We start from the raw sequence: 11,530 nt of genomic DNA, 5'->3' as shown, positions 1-11,530 counted from the left end.
TTTCGATCTGATACCAATTGTAACGTCTTGAAACGGATCTTACTAGTGATGAAACAAACAAAACAATCAATAATAATAAGAATGAAGTAGAAACAGAAATCAGAACAAGCTTTCACACGCTTCTATTAATTGAAAGACGTCTGGTACAACTTGTGTATAGCGACCGTGAACTTTGTGGCATCAACAACCATTAAATGACCTAGCTATCATCTATATATACTGGACTTGGGCCGACATTGGGTTTACGGCCGTAAACATGCTTACGGCCGTAAACTCATAACATGGCTGTAAACTACCATTAACACTACCAAAATAGCATATCGACACAAAAGAACCTATTACAACGAAAGCCTAGACCAAACCATTAATTGGACCCTTCACTTATCTAGATCAAACTTTCTCTACAAATACAAATAAATTAGTTAATTAAACACCAATCACAAATAAACTTAAAATATTATCATATAACTAGTTTAACTTCAGATGCACGACTCTGGTATTCCTTAAAGCGGGCGAAACATTGTCCCAAGCAGATACACTACAAGGGATGTTCTGCTATATATATATATATATATATATATATATATATATATATATATATATATATATATATTACCCAATCCCATGGGTAAATATATTGCCACCTTTTCTGACAAGGGAAAATGTGAGCTCTTTGTTGAAATCCAAATCCACAGGCTTTCCATTGTTTGCTCATATCAACTTTATCGTGTCTACTAACTTCAAACACAACATCTCTGACCCGTCCCTCTTCGCTAGCCAATCCAAAACACCTGCCATTTATATTCTAGTTTATGTTGATGACATCATAATCACCATGCCAAATTCCTCCCTCATCTCTTCCTTCATCATCACTCTTGCAAACATGTTCTCACTCAAAGACTTAGGAAACCACTCTTACTTTCTTGGCATCAAAGTTATACCTCACTCTAAAGGTCTATTCGTCTCACAAACCAAATACATCCTTCACCTCATAACAATATCCAACATAAGTGACTGTAAGCCGAACTCCACTCCAATGACTACAATCAATTTACCTCTCAATGATGTAACCCCACTTCCTAATACCAAGGATTTCATATCCTTTGTTGGAGCACGGCAATACCTCTCCCTTACACGCTCTCATGTTGCTTTTGCTGTAAACAAATTATCTCAGCTAATGCATTGGCCGACTGACGTTCATTGGGCTGTTCTGTAAAGATTATTAAGATATCTACACAGTACAATTCACCATGGCTTACTTATACGACGTGACTCTCCACTACATGTACATGCATTCACTGATGTGAACTAGTACCACCGGCCACATCATTTATCTTGGTTCCAATCCAATAACCTCGACATCAAAACGCCAACCTATGTTAGCTAGATCATCAACTGAAGCATAATTTTGGTCCGTAGCCTCTACTACAACTAAAGTTTAATGGATCATTTCCTTACTCACTGAACTTGGCTACAAGTCGAACATCACCCACACTATCTATTATGAGAAACTAAGTGCCACTCATTATTCTGCCCACCCTGATTTTCACTCACACATGAAACATCTCGCTCTAGATTTCCATTTTGTTCGTGAAAAAATACAGGAGGGATCCATATGTGTCACTCAGATCAATGGAGATGATCAACTGGCAGATGCCCTTACTAAACCTCTTCTCAAGCAATGTTTTCATACTCTCGTGTCCAAGATTGGACTTCTCTCCTGGTCGTCCATCTTGAGGGACCCTATTAACACATAACACATTTTATATTTGTAAATATTATTCACATGTTCATTTGTATAGATAATGAGAAACTTAGTCTATTAGAATTTGTATTCTTTCCTGTTGTAATAGATCCTAATATCTAGGATTTCTCGAGTATATGTATCTATTATCAATTGAATGAAATTATCTTCCATTCATTCTCTTATAGGGTTAATCGGGTTAGTTGGGTTAATGATTAAATATTCATGAAGTGAACTTCAGTGTTAACGAAAATTATAGTGATTAGTTAAAAATATATTGATGAGGGGAAAAGAAGACACAAGTTGCTTGTGTGCTAATTTTTCCATTGAATATATTGCAAAACCCTTTTAGTCTATGGTGGCAATCACATCTACATTGTTCATGGTTTGATATGTCTACTAGTTATGGTAATTGGCTACACACTAAAGAATAAATTATGTATAGTTAAATATTAGGACGAAAAAAAAGGATATTTAGAAGCTAATATTATTTTGTATCTGTGTATGCGTTTGAAAATAAGAGATATATATATATATATATATATATATATATATATATATATATATATATATATATATATATATATATATATATACCTGGCAATGGGGCGGATTTGGAGCGAATCAACCTTGATCCAAACCCTTTTAACAAATTTCAAAATCCGATCCAAACCCGCTCCGTAACCCGCAGGGTTTTGAATAATCAAATTCATACCTTTATCCACCGAATCAACGGATATCCAAACCCGCCCCATAACCCATAGACTTTTTGAATTATCAAACACATTTTACTTAATTCATAAAATAATATTTCTTAAATAAAATAAATGTTGATTTAGAAAACACATTACGTACTCAAAAACTTCCGATTGGAATTAAAAATCACTATTGTAGTAACTTATAATTTATTTTTTATTGTCAATTGTATTGATAGAGAATAGCAATAACAAACTTTCATTCAACTGATGAATGAATTTATTGATTTATGAATGAAATATGATGATTGCTTGATAAAATATAAATGAAATGACATCTTTCTTAGTAGAATACTGGAAGTATAGAAGTCGACTCCTCGATTCTTATATATAAACAGTTTGGACTTTTGCATTTTCCCTTTCGACTTTCGATTGAAATCAAAATTAAATATTAAGAAATATACAATATAAACCAATAATTCAAAATTTATACGGGGCGTGTTATTAACGGAGCGGATCAACGATGATCCATACCCGACCCTTTTAATAAAAGGGTTAGCGGGTATGGATTGTTAACGGGTAAACGAATCAAAAACTATGCTTCAAACCCATATAATTCTTAAGGGTTTGGATCGGATCAGGGTCAAAACATGCTCCATTGCCAGGCATATATATATATATATATATATATATATATATATATATATATATATATATATATATATATATATATATATATATATATATATATATATAAGCAATAAATAAAATCATCGGCTAGTAAAATTAATTTATTTGGAAAACATGCGTTTGAAAGAAAAGGATATTTTGAAGCTAATATTATTTTAAATATATAGTCTCAAGAAGTTGAATCGTACGTAGAAAAATTAATGTTTGTGTAATGGATTAATAATTTATATTCTGGTTAACCCGAACCTGAAATAAATAATATAAATAAACTCGAAACCCGACCATATATGTATATTGGGTTTGTCGGGTTAACCAGATTTCATCTTTTTACCTTATTAAACCCGACCCTATTTGTCTTATTCGGATATGGATCAGGTTGAGTTCGTGGGGTTTGGCCATTAATTTTTGACACCACTACTTAGCTTAGTTTTTGTGTCCCATTTAACGAGATAAATGAAAGGAAATAGACGAAACCGAGAAGAAAGGAGAAACAGTGGATGTTCCTCAGAGTATTTTTGATGTAAATTTTTGAAAATATGAGAAAATAGAGAAGATATAATACTTTATTCTAAACTTTTCTTGGTATTTGGAAGGATTTAAAAAAAAAAAAAAAAAAAAAAAAAAGGACAATTGATCTTGAAAATAAGCCTTGAATATAAGTGTTTTCTTTTCTTCTTTTCAACCCCTGGACACATAAAATGCTTAATTCTCTTGCATTTCCTTCCAACCCGTCAACATATAAATACAATTTCTTCCACTTATCTTCCCTTCTTTCCTTTATTTTTTTATTTGCTAAAACTTTGAACAAAGCACCAGTTCAAATAAAAAAATGAAGTTTTTATAGACAATAAATAATTTTAATATTTTAATGAATGTATTTAACGTAAATACATAGAAGTACGCTACTAAGCAAAAGCTATAATTTATATGAAATTCAATACAAATATGTAAGACCAACCTCAAGAAGCTTAATTTATTACCCAGTCTCTTACACTTGATGTAGGGGAGGAATGATCTAGAAGACATTGACTCTCTTACCCTGATGTGGGGAAGGAATTGACTAAGGTGGATCATGTTTGCCCTTATAAAAATTAATATCTTGGTCAGTGGATTCATGGCCGGTCCTAAGGAATTAAATATTTTTAAAGGCTTAGGCCGAGTCAGAAAAAAATAGTCCTTATATTTATTATAAGTTTTTATTTTTAAATAAAGATATATAATAAAAAAAATTAACCCTTATACAGCTCTCTACTTTGTCATTCCTCAAACACCCCTATAAAAGGATTTAATGATTTATATACATCGTGTGCCTAATGGCCACAATTAAATGTATGAGTCATAATCATACGGATGTGATCCCATTTGTAATTTGTTATTACAATGTGATGTAGCTTCTACGACTTGGAGACTAATTAGTATGTGGTTGGACACCTTGTATCCTTCAGTCCTGGATGCGGTTATCTTGACTAGCTATTTTAAGGGTGATTTAGAACTTCTGAAATTCATTAATGGTTAGGACACAACAATAAAAGAAGGACACAATATTTGGTTGGTTAATATGAATTCTAATTCTAAGCGAAGTCAAATGAGTTTCTTGATCACAGAATCCGAAATAAGACTGTTTCCTCTTTATGCTTATATTTTTTTCTCTAGCTGCTTAGTACTTAATATAATTTTTCTGTTCTTAAAAAAATTCATTATTTAACTTTGGTTTAGTTAATAATCCGTCAACATAAACAAATTAAATAAATGGAATTACGTTTTTTAAACCCTACAAAAAACCATTGACACATTTTGCGTCTACCAGATTGGACTTCTACGTCGACAATCGAACATGTGGGACCTCAAATTTCAGATATTTTTTAATTAGCATTTTAAATTTTATTTCACTTGACCAAGTTAATGTGTCTTTGATTTTTATTTTTTATCAACATTATGTAAATGTCATTTTCAGTTCATATAAAATTACTACAGTTTAAATAAAACTACGATAAAAGTCTATTAACTAGTAAGTGGTAACGATTTTGCTGGATATTTTCCAAGTAATTAACAGCCATTTTCAACAAAGAGAAGTTCAAAATCTTTTCATGTCTGTATTTAGAAAAAAAGAAAATTGTAATCAGTTATAATATCTAATTAGATGAATTTTATCTTTTTTTATAAATAAATGTAAGGGTTTAAGTAAAAAATATAACACCATAGTTTTATTATTATTTCAATCTAGGTTATTAAACATTCATCAATACGTAACAATCAAAAACATACAAATTTTAAGAAAATAAATAGGGATTTTTAATCAAAATTTTTAATTGTAATATTTATTTTTCTGTCTCTAGTGTAAGTTTTATAGGTCTAGGTCCTTTATGTAGTTATGTTACACATTGTATGATTTATACTGATGAATAAAATGCAAACCCTACGGGGTATTTTCCATACAAACATGATATCAAACAAGGTTATCCACGACGTCTAAAAACACACAATCGGTTTCTTCTACTTGACAATTTTCATCGCCAATAGCCAAGAAATCAAATTCGATTGTTTACCTAAATACCCCATACTTGACTTTTGTTTGCCCCCAAGCAAAACTGAATTTTAAACATGCTAGCATTAAATAAAACGATCCCAATCAAACCCAGCTATTATGCTAACGACCCCCTCAATTCTAAATACTAACAATCCTCATAAACACTCGCCCACTACTTTTGAACAATGCTCATTTTTTGCATCCCTCCGAATCCATCCGCAGAAAACTTCCTAACCTCAAGGTATTTTTGGTCCAGCAATTCAAGCATACATAATCTAAAAAATTACAACTTTTTTTTTTCGATACCACTATGGAGCTCTTCGGTATTATTCACTTCTTTGATAATTTTATCTTTACATCTTTGAATTCACCATCTTTTTTATTTTTTGTATCTTCAACTTTTGAACTTCTTTAGAATTTTGATCTTTTGATCTTCATACTTTGACTGCTCCAAAATTATAAAAACTTTTATTGTAATTCTCTCTCTCTCCTACATGCTTAAGCAAGGGCACTCAACTTCAACCTTTATTGGTTAAAGTATTAGTCTTCCTGGATATGTTTCAAGTACACGATGTTAAACATATTGCGTCCCTCAAACTAAGCGAGGTTGTGTTTTTGTCCTATGATTTCACTAGAATAAAGGGGTCAAAAATGCACTATAACGTATATAGGCTCAACTAAACATTTGAGTTCTCAAGGAATCATCAAACACAATATTAGCTTGAAATCTTAAATGATTTTACCATAATTTTCTAGAATTAATCCTAGCAATTTTTATGCAAAAATTTTAAAATTAAACCTAGGATTCTAATGTAACTATTGTGACCAACCCCATACCCCACACTTAATTCATGCAATGTCCCAATTGCATATTATGCATGATAAAAAAACATAAAAGTAAAGAGAGAATTGGAACAAACTCCCATGGGATAGAAGTTGCGAGGTTGATCTTCTTTTTTTGAAGCTCCTAATTTAGTTCACTTTGGCGTGGGAATAGCTCACCCATGCCTTGGATGTCAAACGTCTTGTGTGGTTGACAGCTCTAAATATACCGAAAAAGCTTCTTGGAAAACTTCAAAAATATAGCCAATGCCCGCCTTAAATGGAATCAAATCGAAATCTTGAAAGAAAATCTAACTGAGCAACTCATCGAGTTAGTGGTGAAAAACTTGTCATGTTGGAAAATAATATGGGCAGAAGTTGCGAAATTCTTCTGGAACTCGTCGAGTTGGTGTTATGCACTCGACGATTTTAAGGTGTTGAACGTGATTTTCTTCTTTCTGCTTCAGTTCTGATTTTGTGGTCAAAGAGGGTATTAAGTTAATACACCTCCTTATACTCTTTAGTGACGAGACTCCTTTTTAACCATTAAAAACATCGGACTCAACAAATCACTTAAATCTTCTAATCTTCTCGTAAACGACTCGACCCCTCACTCTATTTCCCCCACCCTTTAAGAAATCGCTCTAATCTCACCCTAACTTCTACAAAGATCAAAAACAAAAAAACTTCATAATAACAGGAAAAGAAACAGCAAATTAGCATTCATATATTACTCTAATAGACTAGAAGTTTAGAAACAAACCAAACTAAAGACACAAAATAAAAAGAAAAGCAAACTCTAATGACGGCTTGCCTCCTGCAAGTGCTTCTTTTTGTGCGAGTCTTGAGCTGGACTCCCAACTTAATAAAATTCCAATAAACTCAATGTCAATCTATCCGTTGCATTGAATATTTTCTTTGGACCAATTTGTAAAATTTGGCTCTTTGCTTATAAAATTGGCCAGACGAGCTTGAATATATAAAACCCAAGAATCTTGATAAGGGTTGGGACCGGTTGGATACTAATCAGAAATGGATCGCGCTTTAGAACTCTCTCCAAATTGGAGTCGTCAGCCCATGCTTCGAAACACAAACTGGAAATACAGGGGGCCATGTCGTGGTAATGGTCAACCCACAACATGGTTCCCGCAATTCAACTTGTTCTTGTTCTTCGTTTGACCTTTATGCTAACAACCTTTCCAGCTCCTCCAAATCTCTTTCTGGATTAAATTCTCATCTTGTAAATCTAGCTCTTGTAACTCAGATTGCTCTTGTTGATTAGGCAAGATGTTATCTAACCATCTTCCAAATTTCTTCAAATCATCATCTAAGTCATACCCCTCATCTTCTTGCTCAATTTCCTATACTACTTCCTCAAGAAAAGCATCAAAAGCATCGAGATTTGGAAAATACATAATAAAAATAAAAATTAAACTATATAAAAAAATCAATAAATAAAATAAAAAATGATAACAATTAGCAAATAAAATTTACTATTTAGATTAATGTGTGTGAAGTGCACTAGTTTTAATCGTACTAACTTAGACAGAAAATAAACACACGAAAGGCAGTGTACCTATCGATTAGTAATACAGTTCAAGCAAGTAGGGTATCGAACACAAGGAACGGTAAACAATTAAGATTATTACTAATATTATCTAAATAAAACAAGTAAAAAGAAAGGTTTTCTCTAGTTTTGCAAGACTAGGAACTTAAATACTTAACTAACACTCAAACTAAGCAACTAACAGCTAAAGCAAATAAAAATCAAATAAATTCAATAATAAAGGAGACTTCTGTTTAGGTTTGAATAATTTATTCCTATGGTTGATTTTATGGAAAGTGCAATGGATTAATTGACATTGGCTACCGATTAGTGTGATTAGGTTCACAATCGCTATTACTAATCCTTAGGAAACAAATCAATTCAAGCAGTGATCAAGTGATTAAACTAACAAATTTCCTAGTTTATTGATTCGAGTTAAGTAAGACTTGTAGTTAGCTAATCAAATTACTAATTTAATTAACCTCTTATTGATGGTACGTCACACAAGCTCACACATTAACTTAAGTATTTTCTAGTTAATCCTACTTTCACGTTCGCTATTCCTAGGCATATAACAATGTTTTCACATAAATCATATGAGATAAACAATTAAGAGGTGTTCATGCAACTTAATATACTTGTAATTAACAGAAAATAGTTGTTGTTAACACATAAGGATCTTTAACAATATTAACAAAACAAAATTCACCAAATTAAATTAATCTAACCACAAAATCAAACCATAGTCATAAATTCATCTACCCTAAACAAAAGATACGAGTTTCTAGCTCATATCTACAACAAATAACAACATAAATTCAAATTATAATCATTCAAACATGGTTCAAAACAAAGATTAAGAAAAGAAGAATAATTAGTTGCCTTTGATCTCTTCTAAACTGCTTCTTAGGTTGAATTCTCGAAAACTAGAGCTCTAAGAACCTTTCTGGCTTCCAAAAATATCCAAGGCTTCGCCCATTAGTTAGGTTTCGAATGAGAAGCATATATATATATATATATATATATATATATATATATATATATATATATATATATATATATTGAAAACAGGGGTGACTTGGCGAGTCCAGTGACCGATTCAAGGAGTCCATCACTTAAAATATGTGGACGGCAAGTCAGCATAAAGAATCGCGAAACTTCTGACCAACTCGTCGCGTTGATGCCACCTCGTCGAGTCCATTTGGAATCAACATTTTCTCAAAACACGAAAGTAGTCTAAAATTGTGTCTAGTTTTCAGAACATTATGAATCTTGTCAATCGGAGTTACGGTTCATGAGATATGGCCAAAACATTGATGAGGGGTCAATCTGTCCAACAACATCCTTCTTTCTTCAAAATCCAAGATCCAAGTTTCCAATTGCTAAATCCGCTTCCTTTTGCTTATGAGCACATATTTTAGGCTGAAAATACAATTTAAACATAGTTAACTACCTTTTTTTTTTCCATAAATTGCAATAAATTAGCCAAAAAGTATTAAAATTCTATACGAAATATATAGCTAAATATGCACATATGACCTACTTACTATCGATCCCTCTTGTTGCTGCCAATTTCCTTTGGATCCTCTCCATCACCCGCTGCTTCTCTAATACATGATTGATCGTAGGTATAACATAGTCTTCTACTACAATTCCTCTACATATAGTTAGTATTCTGTTTATTTTTACGTATTATTATTCTCTATTTGCTCTTTGATTTTCTGGCTTCATGATGACCACCTTCGCCTCATCCACGACCACCGCCCCCACCATCAACAACTAGTACATACGGTCACAAATTTCTACAACCAATTTAGCTTTAAGTTAACTTTTGATGGTTCAAAATACAAGTTGTGGTGTCATATTTTTAGATACATTTGTCAGGGTGCCAAGGTTCTTGGTCATATTATCAATTCCAAACCTAAATATGAAGATGATGAGGATTGGAATCCTATTGACTCTCGTGTAAAATCATGGTTATATTGCACTTGTGATCCTAATGTTCTACAAGTGATTACTAATCAAATGTATAACTAAGGATTTGTGAGATAATTTACAAAAATATTTTCTCATTAAAAAATGCCTCGGATGTTGCAATATTGCAAGAAAATTTTTGTAACACCAAGAAAGACCCTTCCTGGTTCATGATTATTGTCATGATCTCAAGCACCTAGCTAATGCACTACATGATGTTGACTCAAATATTTCTGAAGTGTAACTTGTTATCTAAATACTTCCTGGTCTCCCACCCTCCTACCAAAGTATTGTTTATGTTGTCATAAATGCCAAACCGTTTCCATCCTTTTTAGAAGCCAAACATACGCATCTTCTTCATGAAAACCATGAAGACAATAATCACCTCATGCTAGACCCGAGACACACCACCAATACGACTCTTTATTCCATTTCCTAAACACCCAGAAAACTAAAAAATAAAGGGAATAAAAATCATAATAATAATCAGGTTACTTCCAGGGGGAGGGGGGTAATTCTAGTATTTCTACAAGTGCTAACCAAATTTCAAGTACATCTTCAAGTCATAATTCTCAATTTGTAGGAATAAGGGGGTCTTACCCAAGGGTTACTGTTCAAGCATCTCAAAAGAAGCTTCTATAAGTTTTTATGGTTAACATGGTGCCTTTAATCTTCTTTGGGGTTATGAAATTCCACAACAACAGCTGAATGCTGATGCCTGGCTTCCTGCGTTGCTTATTCTGTCAGTCTAAATCCACTAGCCGACCCACTTCCCTACTTCCATGGTCAATATCCCAACATTGTTCATCCTACGACCCAACACTATTCCGTCATGTTTGGGCGGCCCATTACCACGTAATTAAGGCCTGCCCAACCATGGTTTCGCATACCCAACAAGTGCTAATAACTTTGCTCAAGTACTAGGATTTTTTTCTTCATCACAACCAACAGATTTAACTTAAGGGGCTATTTGGTAGCATCTGGATGAATCATATCTGAATGATATAGATGCCTGGATGATCTAGAGGCTCTTTAGGAATCTGTATCTGAACAATAAAATGATGTTTGGTTAGGCATCTGAATATCTGACTCTTAATGAGGAAAATGACCATTTTAGCCCTCTAAATTACTTTCTGAATACCCATCACTAACAACTTCATCTTCAGCTCCTGGATCATATATGTTTTCAGAGAGAAAATTAAAGAATTTCAAGCAATCACAAACACATATTTTTAAGTAAACACAAAACAATTGTTATTTTCATATTTCCAGAGGACAAAAACAACATCAACTGAACACATAGATAGAGCAAGAAGACCAAAGCATACGAACATCAATTTCACAAAAAATCGAGAAGCAAGACACAATTAACACCAATTTCATATTAAATCGAGCAACAATAACACGATTGAAGCACCAAATTCGAGCAAAAAAACCAAACCTGGAAACTTACCGGCAACGAGGAGGCGGAGAAGGAGGAGCGATGTCGAAGGCAGGCAAGGGGAGACGGCGACGAAACCAAATATTGGAAG

Source organism: Lactuca sativa, chromosome 4, assembly GCF_002870075.4.
Source record: "Lactuca sativa cultivar Salinas chromosome 4, Lsat_Salinas_v11, whole genome shotgun sequence".
In the NCBI taxonomy this organism is placed as follows: Eukaryota; Viridiplantae; Streptophyta; class Magnoliopsida; order Asterales; family Asteraceae; genus Lactuca; species Lactuca sativa.
The sequence above is the reverse complement of the archived record's forward strand: the minus strand, read 5'-3'. Positions refer to the sequence as shown.